The 25,411-nt window shown below is 36.4% G+C and overlaps 1 protein-coding gene across 6 annotated transcripts in view; it reads right to left on the reverse strand.

The window, feature by feature from the left end:
- The window catches only part of LOC132145695 (thyroid hormone receptor beta), a 140,588-nt gene that overhangs the window by 38,351 nt on the left and 76,826 nt on the right, over positions 1 to 25,411 (reverse strand). For 3 of the 6 annotated variants that reach the window (XM_059556902.1, XM_059556905.1, XM_059556907.1), the window contains one exon: positions 4,231 to 4,297. The gene's annotated coding sequence lies outside the window, so the exon portion shown is untranslated. Of the gene's footprint in view, positions 1 to 4,230; positions 4,298 to 4,905; positions 4,929 to 23,970; positions 24,032 to 25,411 lie in introns of those variants that run through there. The other 3 variants (XM_059556903.1, XM_059556904.1, XM_059556906.1) reach the window with 2 other exon arrangements.

The following is a 25,411-nucleotide window of genomic DNA, read 5'->3' on the forward strand; positions in this document are numbered from 1 at the left end:
CTTAAGTGAAATCCTAAATAAACTATCCTCAACAGCAGAGATTGATCTAGATGTTAATATAGTCCCACAAGAATATAATATAGTCCTTTTACATTATAATCCTCTACGTCCACTACGTTCTCAAAACTCAGGCAATTTGATAATAGCTAGAATATCAAAATCAACTGCGGGCGGCAGATCCTTTTCCTATTTGGCGCCCAAACTCTGGACTAACCTACCTAACATTGTTCGGGAGGCAGACACACTCTTGCAGTTTAAATCTAGATTAAAGACCCATCTCTTTAACCTGGCATACACATAACATACTAATATGCTAATATACTAATTGGATATTTTATTATCCAAATCCGTTAAAGGATTTTTAGGCTGCATTAATTAGGTAAACCGGAACCGGGAACACTTCCCATAACACCCTATGTACTTGCTACATCATTAGAAGAATGGCATCTACGCTAATATTTGTCTGTTTCTCTCTTATTCCGAGGTCACCGTGGCCTCCAGATCCAGTCTGTGTCCAGATCAGAGGGTCACTGCAGTCACCCGGATCCAGTACGTATCCAGACCAGATGGTGGATCAGCACCTAGAAAGGACCTCTACATCCCTGAAAGACAGCAGAGACCAGGACAACTAGAGCCCCAGATACAGATCCCCTGTAAAGACCTTGTCTCAGAGGAGCACCAGGACAAGACCACAGGAAACAGATGATTCTTCTGCACAATCTGACTTTGCTGCAGCCTGGAATTGAACTACTGGTTTCGTCTGGTCAGAGGAGAACTGGCCCCCCAACTGAGCCTGGTTTCTCCCAAGGTTTTTTTCTACATTCTGCCACCGACGGAGTTTCGGTTCCTTGCCGCTGGCGCCTCTAGCTTGCTTAGTTGGGGACACTTCATCTACAGTGATATCATTGACTTGATTGCAAATAAATGCACAGACACTATTTAACTGAACAGAGATGACATAACTGAATCCAATGATGAACTGCCTTTAACTATCATTTTGCATTATTGACACACTGTTTTTCTAATGAATGTTGTTCAGTTGCTTTGACGCAATGTATTTTGTTTAAATCGCTATATAAATAAAGGTGATTTGACTTGACAAGACAAAGAAGAAATCATCAGATTCCTCAAAAACAAAATAGCACCTGGATAGGATAAGCTCAACACAGATTTTCAAAGCAGAATCTACAGCCAAAATACTATGAACACTTTTTGAAGCCATGTGAGAATAAAAGAAAATACCAGATGACTGGACAGATGGGATCATTGAGCAGATCCCAAAGCAAGGTGAACTGAGTAACCGCAAGAGCTGCTGCGGCATCACCCTTTTGTCAATGATTTTGCAAAGATTATCGTTCATTCAGCAGATCTCAGAAACAGTAGACAAAAAACTAAGGAATGAACAGGCAGGATTCAGTTAAGAAGAGGTCATGTTGTGACAAGATATTCACCTTGTGAAACATTGATTGGCAGATTTGACTTTAAATCAGCTTCTTGCAACTCGAGAGGGATTTTGACCACATCCCCAGGAACAGTCTAACAAAACAGATTTCTCTTTATATAAAAAGGTTTTACAGCAACTTTTCTTTGAAACTGTTGTTGTGATTGTGATTGTTGTTTCATACTTTGCATGTGAAGACAGAAGTCCAGCAAGGAGGTGCAACATTGTTATCGCTCTTAAACATCACCATCACCACTCTCTTTTAACACTGAAAGATCTTGACTTCATGGACTTCAACCAATAACATCAACAACACCAAATTCACTTGTTATCTTGAAAGAGGAGCAGCATCTATGCTTTTATTAGTCTGTTTGTTACCATAGTTAGCTGGATCTGGATCGTATTAATACCAGATTGTTGACCTACATTCAGAAACAACCAGAACACCGCTCTTAAATTTCAGCAAAAACTTTGGCGATTACACAAGCCCTCACGACTGATCCTCAGTGAAGACCTCAAAGTGCTCAGCATAGATCCTTATGGCCACTATGAACACTTCAAGCTAGACCAGATAGCACCACAACGCAGCTTATAGCAAGACAGACTATCATCATGCTTGTGGTCACAGCTCTACCTTCATTTATAACCTGCTGGCCAGACTACAACTCTTCCTGTCCCACATAATACCAAAATAATAAATCGTGATCTTCAAGCAGAAGGAGCTGGATGCAATCCAAAAAGTTATGTTTCCTAGCCGCCATCACCTTTGGCAAAAAGAGACTTTATGTAATTTTGTGCCTCAGACATGTTTTTCAATTGATCCTAGGTTGTAATTGCACACTTACTCCCTTTTGAGACAAAACATGTGGGACTGGAACAACGTGAGTGCAAATGAGCACGCAATTACATTTTTCCCCTCAAGTATTCCATTACTTAAAGTTTCACAGAGGTCAGAATGTGCAGCATATACTGTAATAATATCCTATGCTGTATTTAACTTTACGAGAGTCATGCAAGCACACACTGCTGACCCCTCTGCTTGTGTTTCCACAAAGGAAAGACATGTTTTGCTGGCCAGAGTGCAACACGCTGCCTCAAATCTTTTATGAATAATGATGCCATCTGTTCCCAGTGAGGTGGTGTGTGTGTGAGCTGTAACGTGGGAAAGGCCATCTGAGGAGAGCGCAGCCATGCAGAAAAACTCATGTGGGAACACAAGAGCACACACTCATGCTATGAAGAGCTGCACACTTGCCCTCACTGTCCTTACGTGACCAGTCAGAAGCAGGACTTTATGGAGCAAAATGCAGAACAGAGATATTGGTATAAATTATAGTCATATATATATATATATATATATATATATATATATATATATATACAGTACAGGCCAAAAGTTTGGACACACCTTCTCATTCAAAGAGTTTTCTTTATTTTCAAGACTATGAAAATTGTAGAAGGCATCAAAATTATGAATTAACACGTGGAATTATATACATAACAAAAAAGTGTGAAACAACTGAAAATATGTCATATTCTAGGTTCTTCAAAGTAGCCACCTTTTGCTTTGATTACTGCTTTGCACACAGGTTTTCTGGGTGCACACATCTGCACAGAAAGCACTCTTTCATGTCTTATTGCATTAAACTGTCAAATACACTACTGTCACTTGAGAAAACACAATGGTGGCACCGTGGGTGAAAACCTGCAGTTTAAGGAGCGTTAATATTATACAATAAGATCTCCTTTCTACATCACGAGGGAGCGAAATCTAAGCAGCTATTTTCTTTCATATATATAAATACTGGGTTCTTCTTTTTCACATTTTCTGGGTTGGTAGATGCACCGGGGATGCGATTATAGCACTTAAACGCAGAAACAGAAAGAAAAAAAAACCCATAATGAAAAAGATTTTAAAGTCAATCCTTCACCAATGTTTTTTTTTTTCAGTGTACCTACCACTGCAAAGAAATACCTGCATTTGGCTGGTGACGGCTGTTAATTTCTCACCAAAAACATATTTACATTGTACTTCAAATAACTTTAAAGAATATGTTGACATTGTATATGTGAAAATAGATAATAGGATTACCATGCTATTATTGGTCATTACTTGTTAGTACTAGTGTTATCCTGAAACAAAAGGACCACAAACAGAGCACTTGACTCGAGCAGGAACACAGGTGTATCTGAACAGCTGATGGGATGCGCTATTAGTTAATTTGGTAGCGAGGATGAAATGATTTTATTAAATATAGACTCATTGACATGGCAACGGCAGTGTGAACGAGGACAGCAGATGGTGTTTTCATTGGAAGAATGTCCTGATCATATTACATATTTCTAATGTCACTGCAGACAAACGCTTTCTATATGTAAAAAAAAAAACAATTGTTGAAAAATAAACCCAATCAGTGGAATACATACATAGGCTTTCACATCACAGTCACAGAGGTGCATTTCCAAGTGAAAACTGCCTTTCTGCGAGATTGTTTTAAAAAAGGGTAGAATAAGTCTGCATTAGTATACGGTATGACTCTTTTTGATATTTTTGGATTGGTAATAAGGTGTTTGTAGCACAATACAGTTGTGGTGCTGTTGTGTCAGGACATTGCTTACTGACCCAAGTCAAAGAATCCACACCAAAGTCTCTATGACATTATGGTCTCTACAACATAAGCCTTGTGTCTTTGCTTTGTTTTGAGGGTTATTGCATTAATTAGTTAACATTTTTGACTAAATTAAAATCTTCATTTAGTTTTGTATAAATGTGTTAAATCTGTTCTTACCAGAAAGACGGGGGGGCGTTTAGTCCTGCCAGGGCTGAGCTGCACGAATCCCTCCCAACATGAAAATCTAGAAAGAAATGTTGAGAGTCATTAGAATACATGGCCAAATTAATCTGTCCAGACACACAACAAATTAATAATCAAGAAGGTTATCACCAACCACCCATTTACTATGCACAATTTGTTCCTTAAATGTGTTTTTTCTTTACCTCTGTGGCGTCCTGCACCAGCTGGACAAGTGCCAGTGATAACAGAGATATAATGGATAGCTCTCTCTCTCAGTGTGGTACATATAAACTCACCCTAAATTTACACGAACCTGACACTGACAAGAGAAAACTGATATACCGATTATCAATTTCATGTTATTAAAGTACAGCAGAGCCAGTGTTTACACTCTTCTGAATGTCATCCAACGAATGGCTTAACTGGAGTTAAGTCTTAGAGTAAAACACACATGCACACAATACACCCGTATGATACTTTCACAGACACTGCCAAAAACAAAAGTGTAATATATAACCCCTCTATTATGCAACCTCCAGTTAACAGTTATCTGTAAGTCTGTGTTTGTATAGCAGGATATATGTTTATGGCAGAGCGCAGCGTTTCAGGAAACCAGCCTTCCAGATGCGGTTTTCCCCACCGCCCCGTCTCTCCCCTGAGGAGCATTACCATCTGCTTGACCTCTGCTGACAATCCAGACTGCTTCCACAAAACATCAGAGGGGGATGTCCTTCAGGAGCTGGCTCCTGTGATCTGGCCTCAAGTCACGTTCAAGTGAGAGAAACTGTTTAGAAGGTCTTTGAGGAGATGGCTTGGGTTTGCGAAACTGATCAACTAGGAACTCTCTCTGAGTCATGCTCATGAAGGAAGTTCACCCACAAAAAGAAAAGTGTCGTTTTTTACTATGTATATAAGCTAAGCTCTGAAATGGCACTCAAATCTGCATTTACTGTAAATCTGGCTCACACCAGGTGTGACATTATCGATTATTTTACGGTTTAATTTTAGTTCTGATCAGTGTCAGAGAAAGTTATTTTAATGTAATGCATTACAATATTGTGTTACTCCATAAAAAATAACTAATTGCAAAATAATGCATTATATCACTTTTGCATTCCTTTTCCCACCTGAGCTGGGTTGTTTGCTTATTTATTGAAAAAAAGTTTTTTTTATTGCAACCCAGAAATTGTGAAAAAGCAACCTAGTAAGCCTTTTTCTGCAAGCTTGTGAAAAAATGAGCCGCTCGGATTTCACTCCCCGTGACGTAGAAAGGGGATCTTATTATAATATGAGCGCCCCTGTCTGCAGATTTTCACCAACAGTGCGCCATTGTGTTTTCACAAGTGACAATGGTGTACCAGTTCTAATGCCACGGTGAAAGTTTGAGCAGAGCATTGCTAATTGTTCTGTCTTTAGCTGCACTGATGAGCACAGAATACTGTTTCGAGTCCCAGCCTCAGAGAGGACAAGAGAGCATATATATATATATATAATTTAAACATGTTTTTTTCACAACTGTTTACCTTGACAGACATAACCGACTGTTTTTGTAACTGGTGTGTTTTTATCCCTTAATAAAACATGAACAAATACATGGCGAACTTCTGTATTCTTTACAGTATTTTTATTATCTGACATGAATTTGAGTAATATTATTTATTTTCTTAAGCGAAAAAGAACTTCAAATGCAGCCAAAAATCTAACACCATAAACTAAAAAAGGTATTTTAGTTTTACAATATAACTGTATAAAAAACTGCAACAAATAAGTCTAGGAATATAAAAAATGATATATTAATCAGATAATCTCTTTACAACAAAACAAGCAACCGTCTATGCATAATTATTATTATTAATAGAGACGTATTATTATTACTACATTATTACTAAATCTTCTGTAGGCTACAACAGTAGCTTAATATATCGTCAATTTACTCATGTTAAACCAAACATTTATTTGGATGGGTTGCCATGAAGATCTTTGAGTGTCTGTGTTCATGACAGTGTATGACAGTTTTCTCAAATGAAACGTTAAATTCTCATGAAGTGACTGTATATGCATTCGTGTCCTCACATAGTGACACACGGCAGCGACTACAAAACAGCGAGCTCCCGCGCATCTGCGCCCGTCACCCACAGAGATGTAGAATTTGTAGGAGTAATATTTAAATAGTATTTTGCAGTTTAATATTCGGCTACAGTCTGGAGCCCTGCGCTTAGACTAACACTGAAGCGACTGAACGCAGCTGCAGGGACCGAATATACTCGGGAGTCGGTAACTTACTACCGGTTCTACAGAGACACTGGTATCATCACATTTTTTTAATTTTCAGCACCGACTTGGTAGTGAAGTGGCAGTACTTGTGGCATCCCTAGTCGCCGTTTTACTGTCTGGTTGGTCCAATCTGAAATACTGCTAAACAGCGGACATACTGCTAACTGCTAAATACTGCAGAAGAACCTTCTTTGCAGCGGTTAGGCAAAGCTAGCGGTCATAACTAGGTCTTGTTTAAGAAAATGGTATCGGATCGGTATATGGGTTCATGTACTCGCCGATGCCAGAATTTGTTGTGGTATCGGTGATATTTCCGATACTAGTATCGGAATCGGAACAACTCTATTTGACAGTTTAAGTGCAATAAGACACGAAAGAGAGCTTAGTTTAATTCTCACAGGTCTGACGTGTGACAGTCGCTTTCTGTGTGTGTGTTTCAGATTGTGTGCGCTCAGAAAACTCTATATTTTAAGTTTAATATACTTTAAAATGCATGATTTCAGCACGATAGACAAGATAATCAAAACCAAACAGGGATGCTTTTTTTTAGCAGAGTATCTGAGGAACAAGCTTGTATTCTGGAAAGGGGGCGGGGAGCAGCAGATTATTTGCATTTAAAGAGACATGAACAAAAACAGCCTGTTTCTGCTTCCACTCAAAATAAGCATTTCAAAATGATATAATAAATGATCTGTGGGGTATTTTGAGCTGAAACTTCCCAAACACATTCTGGGAACACCCGAGACCAATATTACATTGTGTAAAAAAGGGACATAATAGTTCTCCTTTTAGACTGTGTGCCATTAGTCGGATAAAAATGTTTATCTATGAAAAAGTTTTAATGCTTTTCTGACTTCTGCATATTTGACACCTTCATATGTTTCTTATTTTAAGCTTTTTTTTTTTCATTTTCATTTTTCATTTAGTACTGCTCTTCAAAAGCTCCATAATAATTTTCTCAGAGGATAAAATAAGTACAATTTAACCTGATCATCCAAATCAAAAAGTTACAGCCTCCATCTCTAAATGTATTATTTTGCATTAAAAAATGTTTTAACCTTTTGTAATAATTGAGTCCCTCAGTTATTTCCATTGTGATGAGGGATCTCAAAATCAAACAGTCACTGTTGGAAATGGCTCAAATATGCAGATGCTGTAAAACTGAAGAATGTGCAGAAGTTTTTTTCTGCAGAAATTGAACTGCTCAGGACAAACAAGAGACTCGTACACAACCATCACAAAACACAAAAACATTCATGGATCATTCATGTAATGACACAGCACAGCAGTACAAGGCAAGGGTATGTAAACCTTTGAATGTTTATTTTTTATAAAAAAAATTTTTTAAGTTATTTTGTCTTGTTGAGTGTATGCAATGAAACAAATTATTCAGCACAGTAGTAAACAAAAAATAACATGCATTTTTATGAGCAGAACTGTAAGTACTAAATGACTGAATTAAAATGATAGTAAAGTTTGTTGTGAAGTAGCAAGTTCGGTGCGGTTTAGGAATGTGCAACATTTCACACATGATAACTAAAGTGGCTAGAGAGAGAGAGTGTGAGACTGAAAGAGATGGAGAGAGAGATGAAAGCAGTAGAAAGCAAATGAGAGGTAAAACAGCTATTTGTTCATGCAATGTGTTTACCCCCAAAAAACTCCCAATCACATGTAATGGCTTGACTAATGGGCTGTTTTCTACTGGGTTTGTGAATGGAGAGACGGAGGGAACACACGCACACAAGGAAATGTATGCTGTCTAATGCAACTCTACTGAAAGAATAACCCGCCAAACTCAAAGTTTACCCTTAGGTTGAGTAATGCCTTTCCAACATTCAAATACAAATATATTCACAAAGCAAAACAAATCTTAAAGCTAAAACTGATGTCAGCTTTTACAAATGCATGATTGGAGATGCAGTTTCAAGTCTGGCTTGCAACAATTCCCCCATCTCTTTCACATGCAGTAAATTTAAACTGCAAGTTCAATATTAATAGATAATATTGGCTCTGTAGTTTCCATGGACAGTTACATATATATGAGTTATGCATATGACATTATGAATGAATTTTATATAAATACTGTAGATACACACACAATTAGGTTTGTCAAAAGACCCGGTACTTCGGTACCAAGTCGGTACTAAAAAAATGAAAATGTGATGGTAGCAGGTTTCTTTAAGTACCGGTGGTACAGAGTACCCGGTCAACCCGGTTCTTGACGCATACAGTGCTATGATTTCCGCGAAGCAGAAAAAGTGGACGGAATCTCAAAATCCAGTCATGAAAATGAAACTTACATTTTAACATGGACAGTCACGGAATTTGTCAAAGTTAGCATGAATTAATCAAATCAAATCTCCATATGGACCAATATCTGTCAATGTTAAGCCGCAAATGTTGGTTGAAATATGAATTCTGCATGTTCTGTGCGTCTCTGTGTGAATGAATGAATGGTTTGTTTACTACATAGACTGAAGCGTGTGACACTTGCAGTAATTTCAGCATCTGCCGTCTCAATGAGGACATGAATACATAAACAACATCACCAGAACTTCACAAGCATTTTACCATTTCATTTGAGTAAAACCAGTGTCAATTTAAAGATATTCATTGCAACCTGTCAAAACAAGTTAATTTTTACATAAAGGCATTGTGCTAGAAATATTACTATTATTTAGTAGAATGTATGTGATTACTGCTACTATAGTTGAAAAAAAAAACTTGATCTACACGCATCAAAAGAATGAGAAGAAATAAGGGCGTCAAATAAGGGCGATGATGTAAATCTAGTTATAGTGCTGCAGAGATATCAACCTTAATTAGCATTAACATTACTAGCCCCGGCTAGTAATACCAGTTTCGGCCATGGGCGGCGGTATGCGGGCAACATAACCACCAGCCAACCTGCAATACACGAATAACTCGCACGGCTTTTGGGCGTAATTGAACCTGATGTCAATCGTGTGTACAGCCCACTACTTCAATTCAGTTCAAGGAAGAGAGCGGAAGGATGACTGAAGCCCTTGGCAAGAGACCACCACATGCTACAGGGAAACAACCGCGCTCGGAATCACAAATCAAATCCGATAAGAAAAGGAGCCGAACCAGAGTAAACATCGGCATTGCTTTCAATCTCTGGAGACAACTGATTGACCTGAAAGAAATGAGGTCCGACACCGAACTTGCAACATTTCTTTTGGATTGGTAAGTTAGATGCTGTTAGTATTTCGCTAGAAGTTTGTTTTATATGTTTGTGTATTTTTTTTCGGGAAGTTATAACATAGAAATGTATCGAAGGCTGTTGATAAACGTGCTAATGTTAGCGATGGCTAACCGTGGCTGCGTTTGATAATTAGCTAGCTATAACTTACCCATTTTTTTATATCATAACTAACCTGCTCTGTCTAGTCTGTTGGTCTCCGTGTCCTCTTTGCTTCGTGGTTTTTTTGTACGTGAGAAAATTGATGTGTGGCGTGAAAGCATGTGAAAAAAAGTCAATTGCGTGTGTCTCACGGTGAATGCTTGAGAGTTGGCAGCTCTGGTTACGTTGGTTGGCGCTAGCTTGGTCAACATCAGCTGTCTGATGTTGACCAATGATGTTGACAGAATGCTGTCTGTCAAATTAATTTAATTCAAATAATGTGTATATACAACTCAAAATGTAATATGAACAAAACGAATATGAACATATTCACTGGTAAAGGTGAAGGGGAGTAGCTTGAAGATGTCATGTTTCAAAATCACTTGACATCACCCAACGTTCCTCTGGAGGCAAAACGTCCTCTTAGGCTTCGGCTATGGCTGTAGGGTTGTTGTGAAGGTAGGGACGGAGCATAGAGACTATGCTGTTGTCGTTTGTTACTCTAGAGTAGACCAATTCACTTTATTGAGGCATACTGTCCCCATCTGGTAATGGAATGTGGAGTATGACTTGATTTTTTTGCCAGACATGACAGATGGCACCTTTAAAGAAATAAATCACACACTATTTCTTCCATGTTTTAATTTTAATAGCAAATCCCCTTTATTTACCAAAAAAAAAATAAAAAATTCATTAATTAAAAGACAAATTTGGGTGAATTTTTTTTACTGTTTTTCATAATTGTATAACTTGTAGAAAAATCAGGTGATCGCTGCCCACTAGCCTATGTCTGTATTCACCTCCACTCTTCACTTCATTCTGGAGTAATCATGAATGGCCGTGCAAATAACAATATTCGATAAGTAAAAATTTCAGCAATTCTGAAAGAGAGTGGCTCAAAAAAAATGAAAAACTTAAGTTAGTCAGTAAAATCCCCAGCTATCAGGTTATTTTACTACAGCTGATAATGGAGTGGATGTTGCTGTAAATGCAAATGAAGCAGACACATAAAACAGATAAAAAACAGTGTCCACACAGATTTTAGGTTAGTTTGATTATTTACTGGATTTATATTGTTTTTGTGTTTGAACAAACTATATTCATTCATTCATTAAATCATTTACTGTTCTTTACTGAATAACTTTTGTCAAATAAATATGAATGAATGTATATTCAATTTAAACAGTGAAGACTATTCAGTAGTTGCAAATTTTCTTTATACAATATAATATGTATTATTCAGTGCTTTAAGTTTTTCAAGTGGGACGATTTTTTTTTTAACAATATTTGTTCCTTTGTAGGTTTATTTGTGACTGTTTACTTGTCTTCGGTAAGCTTACTTTTATTTAGGCTAGTATTATTTTTTGTGATATTGAAATTGGTAACAAAAATTATGTAATTTCAGTGTATCAAGAATTTTGATATGGGATAAAAATACTATTTATATCTATATATTAGTTAGCATTTTGCTTTCATTGTTCCCATTTCCCTTCCTGGTTTTGAGTTTATTGTTATGTTTTTTGATTATGTTCACTTTGTTAATTGCTTGTTTTCTTAGTTTTTTATTTATTTATTTATTTTGACATACAGCCAAGTATGGCTGGTCCATACTCTGAAATCTTACTCTGCATTTGGGGTCGACCGATTATTGGCCTGGCCGATTATTGGCGCCGGTATTAAGCATTTTTATGATTATCTGTGTGTCATTTTCAAAACCGATTAGCCGATAAAATAACTGAATTTTGAAATGTGCTAATTTGGCTCTGATGCAGCCTGTCAGAACTCACCAATCTGTGGCCCATCTGATTTGCTGGGAGTTACGAGTCCGACCATTCAATGTTGAATTCACTCTCACGCCGAAAGTGCTTGCTAACTGGAGCTGCTTCAGTGGTCACGCATCAGTTTTTTCTCAAAGGTAAGGCAGCAGCAGACATTGCTTAAGGTGCAATAAATCCCAATAACGTTACACTGAAGTAGCAAAACACCTCAATATTATAGATTTCTGAGATGTGGAAAATGCGAATGGAATCGCGGAATTCTGTCATATAAATCAAATTTACTGTATGACCTGAAATGACACGGAATTTGTTTGGATGAAACAATTTTTAGTGTTATAGACTATTGGCTGGTCTCCTTCTTGGATCATTATCTTACTTCTACAAAAATTGCACTTAGTTCCATGTCTCTCAACTACATATTTATTCCCACATAGCAACAACACGGTCTAAAGCAGTAAAACTCTATGTGGTCTTTTAGGAAGACAGACAGAGTAATAGCAAGGCAGGTCTGAAAAAATCTATCAGTAAAGGTCATATAACACCGTCCGAATCTGATACAATCCAACATCACAGTCTGAAGTACACAAAGAGCTCAGAAAGGGAGATACAAATCTCTGGGCATTTCTAAACATTCAGCAGCCAAGCAAATGCCAATAACAAGGTTATGGACAGAAACGCTGGTATATTTCACACAGCACTAGAGTGGCGAAAAACAGCACAATAAAGCTATGACCTTCCCCTGCTGCTCATCCACCCACACTGTGAGCACTTCACCAAACACTAACACACAACTGCAGTGTGCTGATGATGCCCAAAGAGTGTTTCTGCATTCAGACCACATGCAACAACACAAGACATATCCATTTCTGCAACAAAATAAAGACTTTACATCATTCTAACTTGAAAAGTAGTTATTTTAATGTAGATTCCTTTATTTTCCACATGGCACTTGCTAAAAATACTGTGGCTGCAGACAGTTCAGAGCATAATGAGTCCCAAACAAGTTTAGAGATGAAAAAACAAACACAGACAGCTAATTATTGCAGAGCAGTGTCATAACCTGCCATACTTCATTTTTTTGATATTTAATGACTTCAAACGTAGCTTATCTAATAAGACAGAAATATCAGTTTTAGAATATCAGTCCTTGAGTTTAGTGATGTGAAACTACTAAACTTCTTCGGTAACACTTTATTTGAAGGTGTCCTTGTTACATATGTTACATGTACTTACTATTATAATATATTATGCATAATTACATGCGAGTAACCCTAAACCAAACCCTAAACCTAATCCTAACCATATAGTTAGTACATGTACAAACCTGATTCCAAAATAGTTGGGACACTGTACAAATTGTGAATAAAAACCGAATGCAATGATGTGGAATTTCAAATTTTAATATTTTATTCAGGATACAACATAGATGACATATCAAAGGTTAAAACTGAGAATTTTTTTTTTTTTAAGGGAAAAATAAGTTGATTTTAAATGTCATGGCATCAACACGTCTTCATGGCATCTGCTCTTCTTTTTATGACAGTCTGCAAATGTCTGAGAAAAGTTGCTCAAGTTTAGGAATAGGAATGTTGTCCCATTCTTGTCTAATACAGGCTTCTAGTTGCTCATCTGTTAGGTCTTCTTTGTCGCATCTTCCTATTTGTGATCCAAATGTTTTCTATGGGTGAAAGATCTGGACTGCAGGCTGGCCATTTCAGTACCCAGACCCTTCTTCTATGCAGCCATTATGTTGTAATTGATGCAGTATATGGTCTGGCATTGTCATGTTGAGAAATGCAAGGTCTTCTCTGAAAGAGACTATGTCTGGATGGGAGCATATGTTGTTCTAGAACTTGGTTATAGTTTTCAGCATTGATGGTGCCTTTCCAGATGTGTAAGCTGCCCATGCCACACACACTCATGCCATGCCATACCATCAGAGATTCAGGCTTCTGAACTGAGCGCTGATAACAACTTGGGTTGTCTTTGTCCTCTTTAGTCTGGATGACATGGCATCCCAGTTTTCCAAAAAGAACTTCAAATTTTGATTCGTCTGACCACAGAACAGTTTTCCACTTTGCCACAGTCCATTTTAAATGAGCCTTGGCCCAGAGAAAACACCTGCGCTTCTGGATCATGTTTAGATATGGCTTCTTTTTTTACCTATAGAGTTTCTCTGAATCTTTGGATGATATTATGCACTGTAAATGATGATAACTTCAAACTCTTTGCAATTTTTCTCTGAGAAACTCCTTTCTGATATTGCTCCACTATTTGTCGCCGCAGCATTGGGGGAATTGGTGATCCTCTACCCATCTTGACTTCTGAGAGACACTGCCACTCTGAGAGGCTCTTTTTATACCCAATCATGTTGCCAATTGACCTAAAAAGTTGCAAATTGGTCCTCCAGCTGTTCCTTATATCTACATTTAACTTTTCTAGCCTCTTATTGCTACCTGTCCCAACTTTTTTGGAATGTGTAGCTCTCATGAAATCCAAAATGAACCAAATATTTGGCATGGCATTTCAAAATGTCTCGCTTTCAACATTTGATATGTTATCTATATTCTATTGTGAATAAAATATAAGTTAATGAGATTTGTAAATTACTCCATTCCTTTTTTTACTCACAATTTGTACAATGTCCCAACTTTTTTGGAATCGGGTTTGTAGCTACAGTTGGGGAGAAAAACACATACAGACAGCCCATAGGCGTGACATATCGCCCCCCCTCCCGAAAGGCGTGTCCTCGGCTGTAAGACAAAGTCCAGGGAGGTGCCAGGCCGGACCAGACAGAGACAGGAGGGATTTGGAGCAGGCGGTGCCAGGTGGGACCCAGGCCACAGCCATAATAGTGACCCACGATGGAGTCGAAGGCGGGAGGAGCCATGGTGAAAAGTGAATCTAAGTAAATACTTTTCATGGTTCATGGACCGACAGCTCTCGGTTGTAAAGGGTCTGTCACATACTGAGTGGTATGTAGTCTGATTTAATCAGAAGCGGCATATGGTTGAAATATTTTGTATTAACCGGAGCCTTTTTAACCACAGTAATGCATTCAGAGACCAAAAATAACTAATGTAGGAGAGATTAAAAAATGCTTTTCAGTGCAAGGCTGCTAAAAAAAGAAGCCTCTGGGATTAAAAGCGAGGTGATCTGACAGAGAGAGTGAGAGCGAGACGAGCAGGCAGCAGGGGTCATGGACCAGCCGTCTATGTTTTCACTGACCTCGTCTAGCAACAGCGCTCAGTGCTTGACATTTCATCTCTCAACAAACACCAACTATAAATCTAAGAATATCTTCAAGTCTTAACACTCATTTTTGCTAGACACAGGTTTCATTTAAAATACTCCCCTAAAAATAAAACTGCCCAAACCTGAATGCATTTCTTTCTGCTAAAGACAAAAAAGATATTCTGAAGACCATTTTTGGTCCCCATTGATTTCCATTGTATTTTTGTCCAAACAATAGAGAACAATGGAAACTGAAACTCTGGATTTTCTTCAAATGTCTTCTTTTACATCCAACGAAATGAGAAATGGATACAAGTTTGGTTGTGAATAATGACATAATATTATATTTTGGGGTGGACTATCCTTTTAAGACATATTTCCCTCCAAGTGTGTAAGTGCTTCTATTTGTGTGTTTACTACCAGCCACACTTAATGCAATTTTACTTTTCATGATCTAAAATCTACTTTTACTTTTTTTGGACAAATATATTGTGTTAATGTATGAAATTCTGGTTCTACAATTTACACTGTACATATTTACAGTAGAGTGTGCTTACACCCCCAAGCACTGAGTTGCTACTTAGTTCAATCATCAAGTTACTGTGATTACGTCTTGTATTTACAAGCATATCTGAAGCTCAAACAGAAGCACATGGTGCTTGTAAGTTGCTTTGGATAAAAGAACTAGCAAAATACAATATTTCATATGTACTTACTATAATAGGTGCATATATATTATAGTAAATACAATGTAGGAAAGTAGTTGTTTAATTGCTTCTATTATCCTCAAAGGTTGCTTTGGATAAAAGTGTCTGCTAAATAATTAAATGTAAATGTATATCAAGGCTGTATTTACAAGCAAATATATATTATACATATACATGTATTATAAATTAAAGCTTTGTTCTGACGCTGACAGTCAAGGAGAAGCATCCAAAAGATGTCTAGCATTAACAAACATGGGAAGTTCTTCAACAACTTCTACTGCTTAAAAAGTATCCCAGGACGCCCTTCATGAGGTTGTTTGCCCAGAGTGAGCAGAGCTGGGATCAGACCTGCTTTCAAAAAACAGGCAGAGAAAGACATTTCCTCCATTTCAGAACTGAGTAGTCTGGAGAGGACTGTAGAGGAGAGGATTTTCAGGCATCATAGGTTCATCACTGATGGAAAGGCTGTCTCAAAATGCATTTCATTAAGCTCAGTGAAGAAGAAGAAGAAAAAAAGTCAATCTAACACAGTCGAATAGTTGAGAGAAAATTTTATTTGCCATCCATCACAGAAAAAAAATTAAAGACCTGATTACTTACAAGACTCATTCTTAACTTTAAAATCTTTAAAATCATTAAAATCATTATGTTTTTAGAATATTCTTGTATTCTTTTTATTTTATTTGCCTGAATAGGGCTGCAAAATTAATTGAATTTCTAATCAAAAGTACAATTATGGATACCACAATTAAGTAATCGTTCAAAGCGACAATTAATCGTTCAAAGTCCACTTATTTTATTATGCATGCTTAACATGTTTTTTTTTTCTTTTTCTTTCTACGTTATCTTAAAGGTTTTTCCAATTGTTTTAAATTTTTAGATTTCATTAACATTATAATACCTTTCAAAATTGTACTTTTTTATCATTTAGGGAAGAAACCAATCCAATGCATATATGACATTTGAGGCTTAATACTATAGAAAAGTACTAAAAGTTTTTCAGTTAGAATGTTTTTGGCTTATTTATTTTTTTATATAAAAATACGGCATGCAGTTGCATTAAACAATGGTATAAATATAATGTAAATTGTGATAATTGTTATTACTGTAATAATCGCAGTTATTCCTGCCCTATGCCTGAATCAATAATACAATAATATATATACTCTCTAAAGTGTCTAATGGGAGCAGAACAGAGAGGGAAAACCTCTGGCCATCAATAAAAGAGATTTTAACAACAGAACACTGTAGCAGGATTTCTCAGACGCAGCAGTCCCAGTTTACAGTCCCAGACAATGTTTATGTAATCGCAGTGACCTCGGGAGACAGACATTACTACTATAAACCACTCAGCACACACATGTAAGCAATGCATCACCCTGCACCAAAGCTCAGCACACACTCACTAGAGTAGTAAAGGTTTTAAAGGAAACAAATCACTCTTTTCAGATGACTAGTCCAGGACATGCACATGAAGCGTAATGCACAAATGTTAAAGAACCCATTAAACAAAGCCTAGATTTTCCTGTGTTGACAGATTTGCTATTGACACAGGAAGTTTGGGCGGGTCACTAGCAATTCCTTTATGTCAGAGCCATGAACAAAGAATGATTTGCTACTTGCTATTGCTACATGCATCCAGCTGGTACTAAAAATGTATGTGTAATCAATTGTTTCATTGAATTAACAATTTAATAAATTATTAGATTTTTAACAATAAAATGTAGTGCCCTATGAAATAAGTTTTTGTCTGTTTTAATGGTCTAGATTCTGTTTAATGACTTATTACAAAAGTATAAATCAAATCCAATAATCCATATGAATTTATCTGTTCAATCCAAGTTGAACAGAACTTGTTTAGCTAGAACTTGTTTAATAAAAAGTGCTGTGTTTTCATTTACTTATTTTTAACTGTAGATTAAAGACACATCTCTTTGGCCAAGCATTCAAATACAAATAATGCATCTCATAATCTTGTAGTGCAGTTATATCTGATCAAATGCACGTTAATATTCTTTATCTTGGGTTAAACAAATCAATTTTGCTTGATTGGATCAGCAGCTGTGCTAATGATATCTCTATTTGTTTCTCTGTTTTGGTAACTAGGATTTACCCAAGCTCCAGTCTGGATCCAGAACACCTCAGAAGAGATGATGCTGACCTCAGAGGACCTCAGATGATGCTAACCCTGAAACAACATACAGAACTAACAAATATTGCTTTAAGTGTGATTGCATCATTTAATAATTATTGGTAATAGTGGTCATCGTTTGATTACATCTTTAATTGATTTTTTAATACATTTCCACCATATGCACATTAACTGACAGTCACCGCTAATAAACTACTACTAAATATTGTAGAAACTTAATTTTGTGTAAAGTTGCTTTGCAACAATTTGTATCATAAAAATGTTCTGGAGAGTAAAGTCTACAAATTATTTCATTTTTTGTGGGGGCTGGGGTGAAGATGCGGTCTTAAAAAAGGAAAAAGAGCCTGAGTTTATTGTAACATTATACATTTGAAAATGTTCAAATAATATTTTTTTTGTCAAATATGCACATTGTACGCCTAACATGCCTAAACAGCTGTGGTAAAATGTCTTGCTTCTCAAATTCAATTAAAAATAACATTACATGAATTAGGTCTACATAAATAATATATTAGACTATCTTGTAATTTGATACAAATTTAAGTTGCACTTTATTCTATAGTACGTGTACTTACATGTACTGACAGTGTACTTAAGGTGTACTTACCTAAGAAAGTACTGGTAATATAAGGTAACTAAATGGGGTAGGGTTAGGTTTCGGGGTAGGTTCAGGGTTAGTACCTAGTTATTGTAATAACATTAATACGTAAATAATATGCACATAAGAAACAGGACTGCAAAATAAAGTGCTAGACAAATTTCTGTCAAGTTTAACTACCTGGATCTTACCTAAGACTCTTTCACCATTAAAACTGCTCACCTCAAGTATTTTTAAGTTGATAAAAGCTGAGGCAGACCAGCCTCAAAAAAAAGGGAAGGGAAACTTGGTGGTTACAGCCCTACTGCATTGTGATATACAGTATAACATTGCAATGATGCAACATAGCTTACACACAATACTACTAATAATACTATCACATAGCAGGATATCAGTTTTTGGTCCATCTGCCCACCCCACTGTGGCCTGTAAATGACAGTGAGAGCATATGGCAGAAATACAGAAGAGAAGTGCTGGCGAGAGGTCAGCTGTGCCAACAGAGCTGTGACGTGACACAAGCTGTGCATTCACGTCACCGCGAGGAGTTTGCCATTAACATCTGAGAAAGAAAACAAGCACTGGCGTAGTGAATGCCTAGTGAGCAGGTGTGCATGAGATTCAACACTTCAAACAAAACACCAGCTTCAAATGAACAAAAACACACATTACTTCCCTTTTAAGCATTTCATGAAAGAAGAAAATAGATCTCTTGGATTTCAGTTCAGGTTTGTTAGCTTTAATGCCCTCTACTGTAAATGCTACAGTGTACTCTTGAATGTTGACACGATGTTTGCAATTAAAAATCATTCAGTAAAGTTCACATTCAATTAGAATTAAGGAGTAAAAATACTGATCACTCAGATTGCACTGCACAGATTCTTGTCCAATCAAATGCTCTCTAGAATGAGAAAGACCCTCCCCCAAATTCCACCCACACCTAAGCTGTGACCTAAACCCAAAGGTGTTACTTGAAAATAAAATATTGTGAAATAGCATTACAATTATAACAATTTTTAATAATGTTTAAAATTTTATTTAAAACAATGCTGTTTTATTCTTCAAAGTATACTGATTCTTTAGGATTTCTGAAGGATCATGTGACACTAAAGACTGGAGTAATGATGCAAAAAATTCAGCTTTGCATCAATTTTGAAGTATATTTAAATATACATATTATTGTTGTTGTTTTTTTCTGTATTTTTGATCAAATTAATGCAGACTTGATGAACATAAGAGACTTCTTTCAAAAACATAAAAAAGTACTGATGCAAGTGTATATACATGTCCATGGACATATTTCTTCTGCAAAGCACTTCATAGGCAACATATTAAAAGGTACTGTAGAAATAGAAAACCATTTATTTATTTATTTAGATTTAGATTTTTGCTGCAAAAACATTAAATAACATTAGTGGTCTCTGTGAAAAAAAAGATACAGATTACATAACTAAACAATTTGAAAATATGATCCCTTTAACAAATAATGAAGAAATGTGCCGGTTTAGAAGTGCTGTAATTTATGTCTGAATGAGAAGCAGGCCGCTTTTAAAGCTGGCTATTGTGTGATTCACTCTCACCTTGAATGGCCCTGATCTAGAACATTTTCCACAGTTTATTTCTGCCTGCCTCTCTTTCCATTTTCATTTCTCTTTCATAACACCCATCCTTCCATAATTGTATCCTCTCTTCATCTTGATTGCTGTACTGCTAATTTGATGAAGAAACAGATGTAATTTATAAGTATTTCAAATTCAGACGGCCCTGCCATGTTGTGAATTCAAAAGACTGCTGTTAGATTCACACAGCAGAGTGACTAAACTCACAATGTGTAGTATAGCACAACCTCACTGGTTTTATTAACCAATTACTACATTTCCCACAGGGCCTGAATTTCCTTTTGGAAGGGGGGGCGGGGGATTCCCCCTTTATGGGGGGGAGGCGTAAATTTAAGGGGGGAATTATTCTAATTTTTTAACTACAATCATCCAACCTAAATTTCATCACCCAGTGTATTTGTGTTTTACAATTTATAATGTTGTTGATTCATATTTATATTGTGAGATACTTTAAACTCTAAATTGAATTTAACAAAAAAAATGACAAGTAAACAGTAAGTAATAAAATAAGAATAGATTAAAGACAATAGAAAAATACAACTAAACTTCACTGTGCTTTAATTTTTTTAGGTAGGTTTCAGGATTTTAGGTCATATTCAGGATTCAGGATTTCACAGAAACAGAATAATCTACTTAACTTTAAAATAACACTGGCTAATCTTAAATGTATAAATCTCTTTGAGACCGCATGCATGGATCAACTGTTACACATACGTTTTGTTTCTTAACTGTTTCCCAGGGCTTTTAGGGCTCCATTTTGCAACCATTTTTTCTGCAACTAAACTTTGTGAAATATTTGTAAACTTTTGTTCAACGCATAAGTGCTGCCATTTCTGTTTCATTTGAGAAACATCAAACAGCAATCTAAACTGAAAGCATAATGAAATCACGCTACTCATTTGAACTGTGCAGTGATTCGAGTGTAGAGCCTCGTTTACACACGCTGCCTCAGCACGAGCGTAAAGATGCCTGGAGCAAACATTATGCAAATATTGATGAAAAGATGGATGGTTTTTATGCTACAGTAAAGTAAAGACCGCTTAAATTGGAGAAGGTGAACATGTTTGTATTCTTGTGGGAAAAACACTTGCAGCCGTCACCGACATCAAGTTTAGTTTTACTGTTCTTTTTGTTTTCATTTGAATAAGCTTGTTGTCTTTGCTGTTTACCTCATGTTGCGTTATGGAGGCTCTTTAATTTTTATTTTTTATTTTATTCCTCAGTGTTTGCTAAACGTTTTGTAAGTTATTAATGAGTAGCATATAATACAGCATTTGTTGTATGCCATGCCTCATCTTATACGTTTTTTGTCAATAAACATTTGTAAGCTAGTTTGCCATTGTATCTTACTGTTTTATTGTTGTTGTTGTGCTTTTTAATTAAGAATAACAAGGAATCCATCTCTTGTTTTAGTCTTAAAAATGTGAGAGGTGTCTATATGTATGTGAGCAAAACAGACAATTATCTTTTTTGTAAAATGTTACAACAAGATTGCAAATTTGAGCGTGAAAGTAAAAGCAACCCAAGCCCGGCTTATAACATGGCAAAATAACTTCCATTCACCAAATTCAAATCACAAATGCTACTGATGAAAAAAACGGGTTGAATGTTTACCACTTTCGTTTCCGTATACCTATAAACTATAAGTTCATCAGCATGCATTGATTAATCCCATGTTGTAGCTCAAAACAATAAAAAAATCATAAATATTGTGAGTGATGCCAAATCATGTTCTAGTGTGACCAACTGAGAAAGCTGGAAGACCAGTGGGAAGAATAAGTCGGGAGCCCTGGTTTACATTAACGTAATAGCCTGTATAATGACAGTGTTTAGTATAAATCGACTGTTTACATGAATACTCATCAAGATGGGCATTTTGATATATCTTTGTATGTATTTGGCCATGTATGTGCAATAAGGCATGCACTCTCAGATGCGTCTCTATGTACGTGAGCTATGGGTGTGTGTCGGCTCACAGAAAGGGTCTCACAGTCACAGAGAATTGAGCACTTGAATGTTTAAAATGGTAAGATTTAAAAGCACATGCAAATCATACGTTCGGTCATCTGTCACAAGCGTCTTTTACTTTAAAATATTTGTGGGAATTTCCAACGTTACAAGCGTGGAAACTGCGGGAATCAGTAGAAATATGTGCAATCCCCGTAATCCCGCACCGAAATTAAAGCCCTGTTCCAGATTATACGTTTTTGTGTCTTAATACTTAATACGAATATCGCTGCCTACTCGACATCATCAATTACTATATGAAAATGACTGGAACACTGTATTGACCAATCGTGGATGGGACTAGTTTTTTTAGAAAGAAAAAAAGAAATCAGAAATCAAAGAAATCAAGAGATTGAGCTGTCGAGCTGGTTTAATGTAAATATACAACATGGGTTTTAAATAGGTATGGTATACAGTATATAACAATAGGTTGCATTTGGAAATTCAAAGAAAAAGCGATCTGTATGAGCATTTGGACGTTTAAAGGGATCGTTCACCCAAAAATCAGCTTACCCCCAGGGCAATGTAACGTCACAAGCTGCAGGGTTTAATTTGGTTTTGTTTGTGTATGTTTTTTCACTCTCGAAAGCCGTGATTCCCATCCACTTCCATTATATGACTGACAGACTGCAACGGTTTGAGTTAAAAATCTCTGTTTGTGTTCTACTGAAGAAACAAATTCACCTACATCTTGGATGCCCTGGGGGTAAGCAGATAATAAACATCAAATATAAATTTTTGGGTAAACAATCCCTGTAAAAATTAGAATGTGGTCATGAATTGAGAAATCTACATTTTCTTGATCTTTTGACATGTGAGAGACCGAAAACATCTTTAATTGATACAAAGCTGACAGAATGACTTCCTTTCTACTACTATATAGAGTAGTTCATCCAAAAGTATATTTCTAAAAGTACGATTGTTTAGCTAATCGTTTTATAAAACAAAATTCCAAAGTTTAATTGCTTCTAATTGTTGTTTTTAATAACTACTCTTAATAACACATTCTTCCTCTTCTTCTGTATTTCCACATGAACGTATTTTAATACATGGTTTGGAAGGAAAGAATCACCCAGCAGATTCATCTAGAATGGTGAATAAACAAACCCAAACTCCATGAGCATGAGCGTTTGGACGCAAACCTTTCAGCCAATCAGAATCAAACACGCAGTCAGACTACAGCATAAGGGTAAGATAAATGAAGCTACCACAGCCATTACCATTTCTACTATCACACAGCCAAGCTGCTTGGAAAAAGTTACTATTAATTTTCATGAGAAGGGCAATTAGAATGGAGAGATGGGCGCAGTCCAAGGAAGTTTGGTCTGTATAAACACAAATAAAATTTAAAAGCTATGGTGGTGAAGACGATTTTCAGCAAAACTTGACTCATTTCTAATCCCCTTGTTTTACTCTATTTAATGTCTGATTCACTGCAGCTTCCCTCTGAAGTCATATTCTGCAGTTCATTTTCACATGTGCATTCTTCAAAAACAGCTCTGATTTATTGACACATTGAAATATGTAAGATGACATGTATTTAAATTTACATGGAAATGTAGGTCTGCTTGCTTTCGGCAAAAAGCATTAAGTCAGTCCACATCATACTAAAAAGAAACTGTTTCTAATCACAGGTTGAGAGCTTTAGTGTTGCCAAGCTGTTTGCGGATGTTTGTTGGAAATATGGTTTCAAAAAACATCTCATTAATGATGAAACTCGCGACCATGTTTAGATATCAATGGTTTTGGGAAACGCACCCTAGGTTTTAAATAACACGAGGTTGAATAAATGATTACATAATTTTCATTAATAAAAATAGTTAATTAAATATCAGAAATCTGTCAACATGACAGCAGAGCATCTGACATCAGCTGATGACGACAGGGAAATTTGGCTTTAATTCCACGGCACACATGTCTGCGATGCCCACTGCATGACATGTGAGCTCCACAGAAGAGCTGACATTACACAACCACAAACACACCAAAATAGACAACGATCACCTTACAGTACATCCTGCCTTACTTCACCCCAAAGCTTGTCATGAGAGCTGCCTAGCTTGTTCTGGCATGAAGTGAAAACAAGAAATACACAAACATGCACACATATAAGAGTCTCCATCATCATTTCATTCCAAAGGGAGGCAGACAGCTACAAATATATATGGTGGTGATGCAAAACACAGAATATTGTGATGATTTTAATGCCGTTACACTGGTTTAGACTTGCGTAAATTTTAGCCAGCTGGCTGGATTTTGCCCTCCATGTGGTTTAATCCAGCCTGTGGATCATTTATCCTACAAATGCTTGTTTTGCTTCTCCTTTCAATAGCTCCATTATATTGTAATACGACCTAATGAGTCTCCGCAAAAGTGTTGCCAGATCCCAGATCCAAACCACCCAGTCAGTGCATTAAACTTGTACAATTTGGGATTAGTCTAATTTTCTAATCAATTTGTCCAATCTGTCAACCATAAGCATGTGCCCTCTTTCCACTTGCTAGAGAACATCTCGATTTCCAGCATGATCCTCTGCTTAAAGAAATGTTGAGAACAACCACTCAACATTGTACTCAACAGCTTTTGCTGTCTGGAGTTACTCAATAAATGCAGGTGTGACATATCCTGATCTTAAAGCATAAGAGAGATGGAAATTGATGGACATTTCATAAAGACTTATAAATGAATATCAGTCCATTGCTTAACTCTATATCATTTATGTAACCCACACATTTGACTATGATGTTTCTAATAACTTACGGTGTATGTCTTTTTAATAACTATTGAATAGCTTAAGGATACATATTCATGTTTAGTATGTGTGTGTTTGAATCTTGCTTTAAACTATTCTGACAGTCAATTATTTGTCAAATGTATCATATTCTTGTTATAGGAATCATGTCCAAAATTATACCCTGCAAGAGCGGGAAAATTTAGCCCACATGAATGATAAGATAACATGATTTATGAACAAGAGAAACATAATTTTTTTTTGTGTGTTTGTTCAATCCAAGTTTCTCAGTGATAAACTTCATTTAATCCAAACACACACATCCACTGGTTGGCTCTACTTAAAATTACCACCTTAAACTCTGCTTTTGATTTTTCATTTCGTGTGTGAGAATAAAAAAATCAGTTTGCTTTGGATTGTGTGAATGTGAGTCCTGTGTAAATGCAGCTATTCCATCTATTTGCAGTATTAAATGAAAAATATCTATGAACTAAAACTATAATAGATCATTTCAATCTTGCAAGGTTATTATTATGATTTTTCTTTCTATTTGTAGAACTTTCATAAATGTAGGGAGGATGTTAATTAAAAACTCACCAGAGAAGGTAAAATAGACCATTTATAATCTCCTTTTTCAGGGTTTTCTAACACCTCTTTGCAGAGCAATACTTCAGGCAATGGCAGAATCATCCCATAAGTCAAAGACACACTTCA

This window comes from Carassius carassius, chromosome 8 (assembly GCF_963082965.1).
Source record: "Carassius carassius chromosome 8, fCarCar2.1, whole genome shotgun sequence".
NCBI classification, from domain to species: Eukaryota; Metazoa; Chordata; class Actinopteri; order Cypriniformes; family Cyprinidae; genus Carassius; species Carassius carassius.